The sequence below is a fragment of the Bombina bombina genome, chromosome 9 (assembly GCF_027579735.1).
Source record: "Bombina bombina isolate aBomBom1 chromosome 9, aBomBom1.pri, whole genome shotgun sequence".
In the NCBI taxonomy this organism is placed as follows: domain Eukaryota; kingdom Metazoa; phylum Chordata; class Amphibia; order Anura; family Bombinatoridae; genus Bombina; species Bombina bombina.
This window is the reverse complement of record NC_069507.1, coordinates 37,508,091-37,523,897: the sequence shown is the minus strand read 5'-3', so window position 1 is coordinate 37,523,897 and position 15,807 is coordinate 37,508,091.

The following is a 15,807-nucleotide window of genomic DNA, read 5'->3' as shown; positions in this document are numbered from 1 at the left end:
ATCTGTTTAAGTAATTACACTACAGCTATTTGTAGCTCTGCTAAACATGAGTGAGCACCTGGGAAACATTCTCTGTTTGAAGTTAACCACATATTTACACTCTATACATATTTCTTTGTTTGATGAGCATTGCATGATATTGTATTGTATGATATTTGGATACAGTGTCATCAGATTTCTTTATAAAAACTCAGGGTAATTCAGAAAAATCAACAAGTATCAAAGTTAGATTGCAAGAAAGGGAGTCAAAATAAATAATTAATGTATATTTCAAAGTTTATTTTAATATCGGCTATATTACAAGGGTTGCGCTAGCTCCAGCGCACGTGCAGATTTTTGTTATGCTCCCGCAAGCGTTTTTAGCCTCGCTAGCTTCACTAATCCTTATGTTATTAAAATAATATTTTTTTTTTTTGAAAATAATTTTTTTATTGAAGTTAAAGCATATATCATCAAAACAAGGACTCGCCCTGAGGTCAAAGTTACAACAAAGAGAGTGATACATTGTCTATACAGAGGCATTATTGAGAAAGCAATATGCACATACAGCAAGAAAAAATACATTTCAAATCTGGATATGAAGATAGACAATAACTTAGGCGAGATAAAATAGAACTTCTTTTTATATTGTCAGCGTAAGAACTCCACATTCTAATAATATTTTACCTAAGACCAAAATATCAGCCTGTGGAGGGTTAACATAAGTATCAGCCACTCTTGGGCAGAGATATATAGGGGGGAGGGGGATATTCAGCGGGTAAGCACCGCTATATGCATAGGAAAAGGGGTGGGGGGGACGGAGCCATATATAAGTGTAAGTAGCATAGGGTACCTGGTGTGGACTTAGGAGTGCCCGAGTGTAGAGACCGTGGGCCTGGCAGCTGGATTACCAAAAAGACAAATTAGATATGCCTTGGAAAGTTAGTCTACTTAGGAGAAGGGAGATGACTAAGATAACAGAAAGATGGAGTTCAGCTAAATGCTATAGTTAGAAAGGAGGATGCTCTAATAGGAATTTAGGCTTTATGGAATCAATATACTCTGGGTATTAACTATTGATATATATATATACCAAATAGAGAGGGATGTAAAATAGTGGCCTGCTAAATTGCGTGGTGGGAGATGTCAGGTAGGGGATAAGTAAGGCAGTGTCCAATATATAGTGACATGTGCGAACCTGGTAGCGGAAGTAACATGCAACCATGTGAGTAGATTAAGGAAGACAATCTTCATCAGTAATGACACACTATGTCCCCAGTTTTAAGGGCATCACAATCAACTAATTAACTATAATAGACTGGGGAAGAATATTATCTCAGGGTAAACCATAGTTGGAGCTATAAGGTAGTTGGACTAGTCAGGAGTTAGGGTAGGAAACCTAACATGTCATTAAAGTATGAAGGGTTATATTATCAGTTGGGTTCCAAATGGCATAGGGAACCCGCTTCTAAATTATATGTAAACTATGGGCTTCCCAAATATCAAGTTCAATGTGCCTGGAGGTTATAAAGTAACTGCGTTCTTGGGTTCTTAGATGTATCTAAAGCCAGGAGGGATGACCTGATAATACGTATCTGCCAAGTAAAAAACTGACACAGGTCTAATTGCTTATAGCAGGCGTATTTGAGGCACAAACTGCGAGAACCATCACATATACAATTTCAATAACATCCATACAGCATAAAGACATATATAATGGAGTGAGATAGGAGGTACCTCTGTAGATAACGCTTAAAAGGCAGATATAAAGGTAGGAAGCATGTATCAGGATACAAGCATATTACATAATACTACTACATATCAACAATCAAAACTAGCACTAAATATGAAAGGCAATTAAACTAGTAAAACTTTCAAAAACTAATTAGTTAATCCAACTAATATAAACATGAACCTTGTACAATAAATATTAATCTTTTAGATTAAAAGCCTTTAACTAGGAGCATAGGGGGTAGATTTCAACCAAATATTAACCTCCTTGAATAAAACAAAGTTGACACGTAAATAATATAAATGAAGATGTGCACAGCTGCTAACCTCTAAGCGATTCAAATCTTCATAGTTGTACAAGTTTGAAATAATGCAATAGATACATGTTGCTGAGCCGTGTAGTGAGTAGCATGCAATACAAAACATTTATAAGCTATCTAAGGCCTCTCAACCTGCTAAGAATCAAAGTATGACATTGACCTGGATTGGAGATATAATCATAGCAATACATATCCTGCATCTTCACTAACAAGAGAGTATAGGTGGTTGTAAGCAGATAGTGTCTTACACTTAGCACTCAGGCACTGTGATGTTAGGCAATAACATTTATTTATTTATTTTTATTTTTTTAACCCTCCTTTTCTTTCTCTGTCCTTTTCTGTTAACCAAGTAAAAAAACAAAAAAAAACAAAACCGTAGCAAATTTATTGCCTTCAAGGGTTTAGAGCGTACAGCAACGTACTAGATCTGCACCGTGAGGCTTAAGGGGATGGTCAAATATAGCATTATGACTGACAAAATAATTTATTTAAGAAACCTGATGGTCAGTATAACACAGCCTGTCTGCCCCATAACAAACTATTATTAAGCCTAATCAAACTATTACTAATATATCAGCCCCTAGGGTGGTATGAAAACTGTTATCCCTGACATAATCTCCTACGGGCAATACAATGGCATATAGTCAAGTCACATTGTCTAAAATAAGGAGCTATATACATTCATGCAGGAGTATAGGGGATGGGCGTCAGATATAACATTCGTTCAGTGTCTGGCCAGTTAAACAAGTTCTGAAGCTAGGAACAACAAATAGGATTTCATAAAGAGACCCTATACTATACCCAGGCACTCCTATGATGATCTAGTAGTACCATCAGTTAGGATCTTGTAGCAATAGACTACTTGGATAATGGCATAAAAATCAGCTGCCTAGTACATAATCTGTTCATATCACAGTAGTTTAGGCGTGATCTAGAACAAACCGCCTTAGTTCGGAACTCACAAAGGGTCAGTGTGTCATAACCTGACTACATCGTAGCTAACTATGCTTAAATGTGGTAAATAAAAGTGTACATGGGAACTAAGCTTCCAATAAGCAGATGGCAAAGGAGTAGCACAGGCAATGTTTACAGTATGGTGAGTAATATAAATTCTGGTGTTAGCTAGATAAATTTAGCGTATATAAAGCTCATAATGCAACATTTCTCATAGTGATATATAGTAAAATCTAAACCCCCAGACATAAACTATCAATGTAAAGACGTTGTCAAATGGGGCAAGCTTCAAATAGGCAGACAGTGTCTAAGTCTAGCAACTTCACATAACTAGCTATACTCCAAACAAGCAATAGCTTATAGCCCAAATGAATAAACATAAAAAAAGGAAATAGTGTCCATGCATTCTCACAAACTCAGGTATATGGAGAAAGGTCCTGATAAGTGAGTTACGTAGTTCCTTTAGCCCACTCCGGATCTAGAGATGATCTGAGCAAACCAATAGTAGACTGTATCTTCAAATGATGTAGTCTGTGTCAGCTTGGGCTTTATCCCTTGTGGAAGAAGAAATCTAAAGATCTGCTCCATAGTATGCAGGCTTATGAATCTAGCAACAAGAAACAGCTTGCAGATTGAGTGCCGAAATTTTACAGATGAGAGATTATGGCAAGAAGTGTTACACCATGTTCGCTTTGATAGTCTCTTCACTGGGTGCATGGCAAGCTCTAACTCCAGCTCTTTGTTTGACCCACTAGTGCTATGTATCTCCAGTCCCGTGCAATCAAGCATGCTGTCCCCTAATATGACAGCTCTATTACCAAGCTGGAGACTCACCGCATCTTCTAGTGTAGATTCCATCTGCTGGAAATGTAGAGTCCCAGGAGCATGGCATTCCATTGGGGGTCTGTTCCGGGGCCCTTCGGCAGCACCTCCAGCAGGCAGCAAGTCGGGACCATAAACAGGTAAGATATTCACAGGTATTGCCACCGGAGAACCAACAGCTGCCCTCAAGGTTTCCACGAGGTCCTCATGTTGGGCATCAAAGCGGTTGCACAAATTTCTCAGCAAATAAGTAGCTGCCTTCATGTTTAAGTTCTGGAACGGAAGGTGCCGTATTTATTTTGTAACCCCCAGGCCAACAGAGGTGTCCTGCTATAATCCGCCGATGCGGATCTTTTCAATTATAGCTCCGGCCGTGCTCACAGCTTATCGGTCCCCGCTGTGTTGCGCACAGAAATTTCCTCTCTGCTATCAAAGATGGCGGCTGTTCGCGGGTTTATCTCCCGTTCTTTCCAAGTTAGGCTGTCACAGTAGGGTAGCTTAAGGTGTCTCTGGAGCCCACCACTCACAACCGGAGGTTGTAGAAACAAGTGTCGAGGTGATAAACTATGCACCTAGGTTCCAGTGTCCAAGAAGCTTCTTATGAATTTGTGCATGTGGCTGTAGATCCTTCTGTGTACATCCGATCAAAAAAGTACTTTTAGCCTCACTAAATTAGGGTATTATCGGTATAGGTACAGGTGAATGCAATCTTTAGGGCATACTTGAAAAATAGTAGGACGTTTAAATAAGTTTTATGGCTCAAAAAAGGGTTATTTAGCCTATTTGTTCTGGGAGCTGAATTTTCAGCGTCTGATCAGTTCTCTTGCTGGCTCCGCCCCCCCTTATTAAAATAATATTTAATAACATAAGGATTGGTGAGGCTAGAGATGGCGAAAATACTTGCGGTAGTATAACAAAAATCATACCGCACTTGCGCTGCAGCTAGCGAAACATTTGTAAATTAGCTGTATGTTACTTAAACCCTTGTTTTTGTGTAATCTCTGAATGTTTAATGTCCCTTTAATTCTATTCACAAAATTAAATGATGATTCTGAGAAAAAATTGAAAAAAATTTGATTGAGCAACAAAATGAAACACATTGCTCAAAGTAAACTTTTAACATAGGAGGGTTAGCGCGTAATACAAGTTTTAAGTAAATTGTTTGCACGAGAAACCCAATGCATGCTGATTTCAGGACTTCGGACAATAAAGAAAGTACTTAGTAAATAATATTAAAGTTTGCTTTTCTTATTTCTTGGTGGCAGTGTTTCATTTAGGACATTGAAGAAATACTTAATAATTAAAGAATATTTTTGTTTACTTTATGCACACATTATAGTGATTCAGATAGATCATGCAATTTTAAGCAACTTTCAATTTTACTCCTATTATCATTTTTTTCTTCATTCTCTTGGTATTTAAAAAAAAAAAACAATATAATCTTAGGAATTGGCCCATTTTTGGTTCAGCACCTGGGTAGCGCTTGCTGATTGCTGTCTAAATATAGCCACCAATCAGCAAGCGCTACCCAGGTGCTGAATAAAAAATGGGCTGGCTCATAGATGTAAACTTGCTGCCTTCTGCCGTGACAATGTTCCCAAACTCTGAGGTTTTTTCCAGAAGGACAATGGCCTTTGCCACACAGAAAACTGTTATCCCTGACATAATCTCCTACGGGCAATACAATGGCATATAGTCAAGTCACATTGTCTAAAATAAGGAGCTATATACATTCATGCAGGAGTATAGGGGATGGGCGTCAGATATAACATTCGTTCAGTGTCTGGCCAGTTAAACAAGTTCTGAAGCTAGGAACAACAAATAGGATTTCATAAAGAGACCCTATACTATACCCAGGCACTCCTATGATGATCTAGTAGTACCATCAGTTAGGATCTTGTAGCAATAGACTACTTGGATAATGGCATAAAAATCAGCTGCCTAGTACATAATCTGTTCATATCACAGTAGTTTAGGCGTGATCTAGAACAAACCGCCTTAGTTCGGAACTCACAAAGGGTCAGTGTGTCATAACCTGACTACGTCATAGCTAACTATGCTTAAATGTGGTAAGTAAAAGTGTACATGGGAACTAAGCTTCCAATAAGCAGATGGCAAAGGGGTAGCACAGGCAATGTTTACAGTATGGTGAGTAATATAAATTCTGGTGTTAGCTAGGTAAATTTAGCGTATATAAAGCTCATAATGCAACGTCTCTCATAGTGATATATAGTGAAATCTAAACCCCCAGACATAAACTATCAATGTAAAGACGTTGTCAAATGGGGCAAGCTTCAAATAGGCAGACAGTGTCTAAGTCTAGCAACTTCACATAACTAGCTATACTCCAAACAAGCAATAGCTTATAGCCCAAATGAATAAACATAAAAAAAGGAAATAGTGTCCATGCAGTCTCACAAACTCAGGTATATGGAGAAAGGTCCTGATAAGTGAGTTACGTAGTTCCTTTAGCCCACTCCGGATCTAGAGATGATCTGAGCAAACCAATAGTAGACTGTATCTTCAAATGATGTAGTCTGTGTCAGCTTGGGCTTTATCCCTTGTGGAAGAAGAAATCTAAAGATCTGCTCCATAGTATGCAGGCTTATGAATCTAGCAACAAGAAACAGCTTGCAGATTGAGTGCCGAAATTTTACAGATGAGAGATTATGGCAAGAAGTGTTACACCATGTTCGCTTTGATAGTCTCTTCACTGGGTGCATGGCAAGCTCTAACTCCAGCTCTTTGTTTGACCCACTAGTGATATGTATCTCCAGTCCCGTGCAATCAAGCATGCTGTCCCCTAATATGACAGCTCTATTACCAAGCTGGAGACTCACCGCATCTTCTAGTGTAGATTCCATCTGCTGGAAATGTAGAGTCCCAGGAGCATGGCATTCCATTGGGGGTCTGTTCCGGGGCCCTTCGGCAGCACCTCCAGCAGGCAGCAAGTCGGGACCATAAACAGGTAAGATATTCACAGGTATTGCCACCGGAGAACCAACAGCTGCCCTCAAGGTTTCCACGAGGTCCTCATGTTGGGCATCAAAGCGGTTGCACAAATTTCTCAGCAAATAAGTAGCTGCCTTCATGTTTAAGTTCTGGAACGGAAGGTGCCGTATTTATTTTGTAACCCCCAGGCCAACAGAGGTGTCCTGCTATAATCCGCCGATGCGGATCTTTTCAATTATAGCTCCGGCCGTGCTCACAGCTTATCGGTCCCCGCTGTGTTGCGCACAGAAATTTCCTCTCTGCTATCAAAGATGGCGGCTGTTCGCGGGTTTATCTCCCGTTCTTTCCAAGTTAGGCTGTCACAGTAGGGTAGCTTAAGGTGTCTCTGGAGCCCACCACTCACAACCGGAGGTTGTAGAAACAAGTGTCGAGGTGATAAACTATGCACCTAGGTTCCAGTGTCCAAGAAGCTTCTTATGAATTTGTGAATGTGGCTGTAGATCCTTCTGTGTACATCCGATCAAAAAAGTACTTTTAGCCTCACTAAATTAGGGTATTATCGGTATAGGTACAGGTGAATGGAATCTTTAGGGCATACTTGAAAAATAGTAGGACGTTTAAATAAGTTTTATGGCTCAAAAAAGGGTTATTTAGCCTATTTGTTCTGGGAGCTGAATTTTCAGCGTCTGATCAGTTCTCTTGCTGGCTCCGCCCCCCCTTATTAAAATAATATTTAATAACATAAGGATTGGTGAGGCTAGAGATGGCGAAAATACTTGCGGTAGTATAACAAAAATCATACCGCACTTGCGCTGCAGCTAGCGAAACATTTGTAAATTAGCTGTATGTTACTTAAACCCTTGTTTTTGTGTAATCTCTGAATGTTTAATGTCCCTTTAATTCTATTCACAAAATTAAATGATGATTCTGAGAAAAAATTGAAAAAAATTTGATTGAGCAACAAAATGAAACACATTGCTCAAAGTAAACTTTCAACATAGGAGGGTTAGCGCGTAATACAAGTTTTAAGTAAATTGTTTGCACGAGAAACCCAATGCATGCTGATTTCAGGACTTCGGACAATAAAGAAAGTACTTAGTAAATAATATTAAAGTTTGCTTTTCTTATTTCTTGGTGGCAGTGTTTCATTTAGGACATTGAAGAAATACTTAATAATTAAAGAATATTTTTGTTTACTTTATGCACACATTATAGTGATTCAGATAGATCATGCAATTTTAAGCAACTTTCAATTTTACTCCTATTATCATTTTTTTCTTCATTCTCTTGGTATTTAAAAAAAAAAAACAATATAATCTTAGGAATTGGCCCATTTTTGGTTCAGCACCTGGGTAGCGCTTGCTGATTGGTGGCTATATTTAGACAGCAATCAGCAAGCGCTACCCAGGTGCTGAATAAAAAATGGGCTGGCTCATAGATGTAAACTTGCTGCCTTCTGCCGTGACAATGTTCCCAAACTCTGAGGTTTTTTCCAGAAGGACAATGGCCTTTGCCACACAGCCAGGTCAATCAAGGTGTGGATGGAGGACCACCAGATCAAGACCTTGTCATGGCCAGCTTATTCTCCATACCAGGACCATATTGAAAACTTCTAGAAAGTGATCAAGATGAAGATGGATGGTCACAAATAAATGTCCTAAATGACAATATTTTTATTTCACATTTTGGAGAAATGTCAGTAGTTTATAGAATGAAACAAACATGTTAATTTTACTCAAATACATACTTAAATAAATACATAGATATTCTGACAAAAGAGGTACCCTGGTGATCGCGAGTAAAGCATTCCTGATTGTTACAAAGTCTCGCTGCACCTGTTGATTTCGACCCTCTACATAGAGATGTACACATAACAGCAATTTATCTAAGCAATACGTTTATGCCTACCTGTGAGTCTAACTGTATCTTAAAGGGCCATAATACCCAAATGTTTAAACACTTGAAAGTGATGCAGCATAGCTGTAAAAAGCTGATTAGAAAATATCACCTGAACATCTCTATGTAAAAAAGAAAGATATTTTACCTCAAAAGTTTGTCAGTAGCCACCTCCCATTGTAAAGGATTTCTAAGCAGCATTTTAGTGTGTCTGTCCTGGGACAGCTTAGAGGATGAGCCTCGTGAACTCTCATATTATTTCACCAATCAGGTAAAGGAATCTTACTATGAAATCTCATGAGAGTTAAGTCAAATCTCATGAGATCACAGTAAGAGTTCATGACCTCAGCACTGCTGATGCTGATTGGCTGCTGTTCATTTCTTCATTTTTTTTTATTTTTACCTGCAGCTGGAAGCAGCTGATAATAACTTTTTACACAGAACTTACTCTGCTGAGCTGAGGAGATTGTGAGGTAAAATATCTTCCTTTTTTACATAGAGATGCTCAGGTGATATTTTCCTGTCAGCTTTTTACAGTTATACTGCATCAGTTTCAAGTGATTTAGCATATGAGTATTATGTCCCTTTAACACAGTAAATTCTTGAAAAGACGTACACAGATAAAAACGCTAATAGCGATACAGATGAACACATAAAGGGTGATACAGACCTTTTTATTAGGGTGTAAGGACTTCCTATATATATGTTTTTGTGACCGTTTGCTGAGCAAGGACAAGTTAAAATTGTATATTACTTTTTGGTACATTCCTGTGTTACTATTATGGACATTAATTTATTCCTCTATATTTGTGGAGTAAAATTTTCCACTTTTTTCATGACACGGACAGCATCATTTGTTTCACTAGGGACGCGTAGGGTTCTATGTTATAATCTCTTTTTTCTGATGAGCATGGTCTGTGTGAATAAAGAGTATGCTGGGCAGATATCATTATTTCATTCTTGAATAATAAGATAAATAAATACAAGTTATTTCATTAAAGAGGAGTGCTGATAATTTATTTTTATTTATTGTGGTAGTTTGGCAATACCTCTCGTGCACCTATATTTACAGATATAGATATTAGATATAATTAGTAGTGCTGTCACTTCCACTATTTAGTACTTTATTTTTAATGTATTTATGTTGTGTATGTTGCACATTTATGTTTAAGCTTTTTACTTTACGCTAGGTCTTCACTCGCGCAAACCCAATATGCACTAATTTAGTTTGCACTCAAGTGAACGAGTGTGATAGCGCATCATTTGTAATCTAGCCCTAATTGTTTAATAGTGGTTAATCCAATATCTAGGGGCCCATTTATCAAGCTTTGGATGGATCTTGAGGGCCTGTGTTTCTGGCGACCACTGCTCCATAACCTGTCCACCTGCTCTGAGCAGACGGACAGACATCGCCGCAATTCAACCCGATTGAGTAGGATCGGGTTGATTGACAGCCCCTGCTAGCGGCCGATTGAAGAGCTGCTGGTGCAATGCTGAATACGGAGAGCGTATTGCTCTCCGCATTCAGCAAGGTCTGTCAGACCTGATCCGCGCTGTCGGATCAGGTCCGACAGACCTTTGTTAAATAGGCCCCGTAGTTTTTGCAGTGAAAGTGATATATTTCTAATTTTTTTCTCATTCCCCTTTAAAGAGATAGGAAACTCCCAAAATGTATGTTTTGCATTGTATAGAACACAGCATTTAAAAGACTTTTCCAACATACTCTCATTAGAAAATATTTACAGTTTGACCTGCAAACTACCAATAAGTGCGATCTTACACACAGCTTTATGCCTGTTCGACACAGTAGCGCATGTGTAGTTTCAGACAGGGCGTTACTGTGAACAAGCAGGCTGGATGAAGAGCAGAGAAAAGGGGAGTTATTTATTAATGATTGACACTCCTACATGATACGTAGTAATCACTTTATCGCCGCGACAGCATGCATCATGCAATCAGTGTAAATGCATCATTTGGCTCAAAATGATCACTGTGTTATTCTCTGATTACTCAAATGGATTTAGAATTAAAGATTAGGTTTAAAATAAAATATTGTTTAATATGTGGAATTGTGCACCAAATCAAGGATAACAACACAATGTATTTGTAATTAAAGTTTTATTTAAGCAAAACAACGATCTAGTAAAAACAGTACAACACAACATTGCAATGTGCAGTGTGCAGTTTTACAAACAAGTAAATACGGACTCATTCATTAATAGATTTCAAAAGGAAAGCTAAACTTTTGTCCGTAAATTAATAAATGCATGAGCTGTCAATGAACTACACACGGCACTGCTGTTTGTATTTAGCTGTTGAAACGAATAAATGGAGAGGCTGTCAATCTCCTTACAGAGGAACTACCCAATACGAGACGTCCCTGTAAATGAGATTCCCAATGCTCCGCCTGATTTTCCTATGTAGCTATGGTCTAGAACGCCCCTTCTCCAAGAGTTATTCTTGGGCAAAATAGGGCTGAAAAGAAAGAACATTACAATTGGGTGTTGACCTGAGAGTGCCAGACCACCCATTTTCTGGAGGGCGGATCTGACACTGCAGCCTGGAACTATTTTGTGTTATAAACGGGATGTTTTTTAAAATGAGATAAAAAGCAAAAATGTATTTTGCAATTATGGGGCAGTTATATAAAGAGGATGGAACATTTATATCTACGTTTATGATTCTTATTTTCTATACCTTTCTATACCTTTAAGGGCTGGATTATGAGTGGTGTGCTAAAATAAAAAAGTTATACATGCTTCAAGATATGCAAAGGACTTTAACATAGCGATATATACATATATATGTCTTAATAAATATATATATATGTGTGTGTAGCGTTCCAAACATGAATCCGCCCTCCTGGAACAGCCACCTGGATGTTTAACTCGACAAATAATATCAAAACAGTAACACCATAGGATTTTCATCAAACAAAAATCAAAAATTATTGATGTTTCAGGGAATAATACATTTTGACTTTTGTCTGGTGAAAATCCTGTGGTGTTACTGTTTGGATATATATATATATATATATATATATAGAGAGAGAGAGAGAGAGATACAGTATATATACATATGTATTTATGTATTTATATGTGTAAATATGTATTTACAGATGTATACACATATAAACACATAAATACAAATGTATACTTATATAGAAGTGCTACATATATTGAAGTGCATTGGAGTCTACAGTCAAGTAGTTAAAAACTTATAAAATCATATTTATGCAATATTAATTTTAATAAAGTGTTTAACTATTTACTGTAAATATTTCACATTCCAATGTTCTTCACATAAGGGAATATGTTTTAAGTATTTAAAAATAGATATTCAATATGATGGCACCAAATACTCACAACACTGCTACCAGTGTATGTATAGGTATAGATATATATTAATATATATATATATATATATATATATATATATATATATATATATATATATACAGGTGGCCCTCGGTTTACAACGGTTCAATTTGCACCGTTTTAGAATAACAACTTTTTTTTTTTTCCAGTCATGTGACTGCTATTGAAAAGCATTGAGAAGCAGTGCATTGATTAAAATAAGCAGTAGGTGGAGCTGTCCGCTTGTGTTGCAGCAAAGATATGCAAGCCAAGCAAGCTGAAATTAATCAGTTTAACCAGACCTGAGCTGTCGAGCAGCTTGAAATGGAACAAGATCTTCCTGTCTATAAATCAGTCCAGATTGGAATGCATAGAAAGAACTGTTTGCAGAAAAATGCAAGTAAAGTCTGTTTTGTGTGATTATTTTATTAGGTTTATAATGCTGTTTAGCAAATGTTTTTGTTCATATATATATATATATATATATATATATATATGTAGGAAAAAAGGCACTCACTGGTCCAGAGTAAAAAATAACATTTAATAGTTTAGGTTAAAAATGCATGACGTTTCGGAGGCATTCCACCCCCTTTATCAAATGCAAAATACAGACAGTTTGAATGTACAAAAAACGATTAACACATACATTACCAATATGGAAATGTCTATCAACAGGGTACAAATATTTATGTTAAACGATAACAAAAGAATCTTATTGTCAGTATTAAAATATCACGGTTTAGCCATAGATCAGAATGCCAGTGTATTAAAAACAACAAAGGTACTCGATCATAGACATTTCCATATTGTCTGAGAATATCGTCAGACAACAAACAGTTGTCACTATGACAACCGACGACACCACGTGGTTCACGTGGATGACGCGATTTCCGGTCATATGACTTCCGGTCTAGCACCATGCAAGCCGCGATTGCGGCTTGGCGCCATCAGATGCCACAGGGTTATTTAAGGTGAAGGGGTAATGTATGTGTTAATCGTTTTTTGTACATTCAAACTGTCTGTATTTTGCATTTGATAAAGGGGGTGGAATGCCTCCGAAACGTCATGCATTTTTAACCTAAACTATTAAATGTTATTTTTTACTCTGGACCAGTGAGTGCCTTTTTTCCTACATATATATATACGATGATTTTCTTGAAGTGCACCCTGGAAGTTGCTACACTTTATATGGAGTGCCTTTCTCACTGACCTCTAGCTATCTACATTTCCTGATTGTACACCCTACCTATGTTTACACTGCTGAACTAAATCTATTTGAAATTTTGTACTACAACTGCTTGGATTTTACAAAAAACGGATTTATCTGAAAAGGTTTTTATCTTCTAATTTTTTCTAATTTTTTCTTTACCCCATCTTACTTGAATATGGAGGACTACCCGGAATTGACATCTCTACCGGAGACTATCTCAGTTATCCAGGATGGAGATGAAGTGAATACGGATATATTTGTATACACAGATGAAGACGTGAACAGGATTCTTGTTGCAGCAGACCTGAGTGAGTTGAGGGGTGAAACCCCCATTAATGTATATCATAAGCTACTAAATTTGAGGAAAAGGTTAACTGATTTTCACTTACATGCAGTCTATCTCTCTAACTATCACAGGAATAAACAAATCCCTAGGGGTTTCAGAATGAAAAATGTTCCCACTATTGGTCGCTCCAATCCTGAGTTTTGTCGCAGGTGGTGCCCCATTTTAAACAAATGTTCCTATGACCTCATATTATTGGTCATTGAGGAAGTAACCAGACTAGAAAATAAAATGAAAATAGAGATTGAGGCTATTAAATCAAGTAGTTTGGAGATCATGACCGGCGACGAAACTCAGGATTGGGTCACTAAACTAGAAACACAAATTAAGAAATATAAAAGTGATCTTGTGAGTTTTAAAAATAGAAAATTAACATCTGTTGAAAGTGACTATAGAGAAAAACGTGTATATAGATGGCTGTATGGTAAGGATCAGGATATATCTCGTGGCAGACGCAGATTCAATAGGACTAGGAACACACTTGGTACTATTGATACTAGTGGTGGGGACTCATCAGAAGGTGACACAAATGATGATAAACAGAATAGACAAGCACCAGGGTCAAACGCGGCTTCTTTTTCTGGGGTAACGGCCAGAGCAGCCACAAAACCACCACTAGGATTGAATACAAGAAAAGACACAAGAGAACCCACATTAGACGGGGGGGATACCACAAAAAAGAGAAACCAAAAGAAAAAATAGACATTGTGTTTAACCTCAGTGACCGTTGTCTTACTGAGGCTGAACATGGTGTATTGAACTGTGGCCTTTCATTTGTACCGACTCCCAAATGTAACAAATTTGATAAAATTGTAGATACACATAGTCTACAGAGGAAACTAAAATTAAAGGATTTTTTTAAGGATAAAGATATAACCACCTATGATGAATCTGTCTTTAAACCTAAATCTACCTTTGAACCGGCTAACACTCACCCCACTATCAAAGGTTATACACGTATGATCTGTCATGACATTGATTTAGACCAGGCCACACCAGGCTTTTCTAATCTATCCCCTGACGAGTACAGGGCCATCAGAGATTTGAATGATGACAAGTCAATTATCATAAGACCTGCAGATAAAGGGGGAGGGATTGTCCTTATGAATTACCATGACTACCGGCAGGAGGCCCAACGCCAATTAGCTGACAACAAAGTTTATGTGCGCTTGAGGGGCAACCCCACTGCCACATTCAAAAAACAAATTGATCAGTCCCTGAGGTCTGCAAGGGAGGCATGCGTCTTAAGTGATAAGGAATTTGATTTTTTGACTGTAAACTTTCCCATAGTCCCAGTACTTTATTTGTTACCCAAAGTGCACAAGACACTTGATCAACCCCCTGGCAGACCGATTGTGTCTGCCAGGGGTTCATTGTTCTCCAATATAGCGAAATTTATTGATCATCACCTTCAACCAGTTGTTAAGGATACTTTCGCTTATCTACAGGATTCCCCTAGTCTGATTAAAGTTCTGAGAGCTTTTGATTCCCTGCAGGCTGGTGACATCCTGGTCACCATGGACGTTGACAGCCTGTACACTTCCATCCCTCATGAGGGGGGTGTGCAGGCTGTCAGGTCCATGGTGGTGGGATCTCATCTGTATAAGGGACCTCCCATTGAGTTTCTGTTGGATTTACTACAGATTTGTCTTGAAAAGAATTATTTTAAATTTGAAAGGGACTTCTACTTGCAGATCTCGGGGACTGCCATGGGGTCAAACATGGCCCCCACGTATGCCAACCTCTACATGTCCTGGTACGAGCGTATTTTAATGCGTCCTCAGGACATAGTAGAGGTGGTATACTACACACGATATATTGATGACATCCTTTTGATTTGGCGTGGGACCCCGGAAACTTTGATATCCTGGGTAAATGGATTAAATAATTTATCTAGCCCTATCAAATTTAAACTTGAATTTGACATTGACAGAGTACATTTTTTGGACCTTAATATTTTTAAGGTAATTGACAAAGAGGTATGTAGGTTTGGCACATCCCTTTACACCAAGCCCACTGACCGTAATTCTCTATTAGATGCACGGAGCTATCATCCCACAAACCAGAAGAAAGGGATAGTAGCCTCCCAGCTCACTCGGGTTCTGCGCAACAACACTGAGGCACACAATAGAACAACACAGCGTAATGAGATGTCAGAAAAATTGATCACACGTGGATATGATAGAAAGATGGTTATGGACATTAAAGAAGAAGCCACAAAACATTTTGAGGGCAATGCAACCA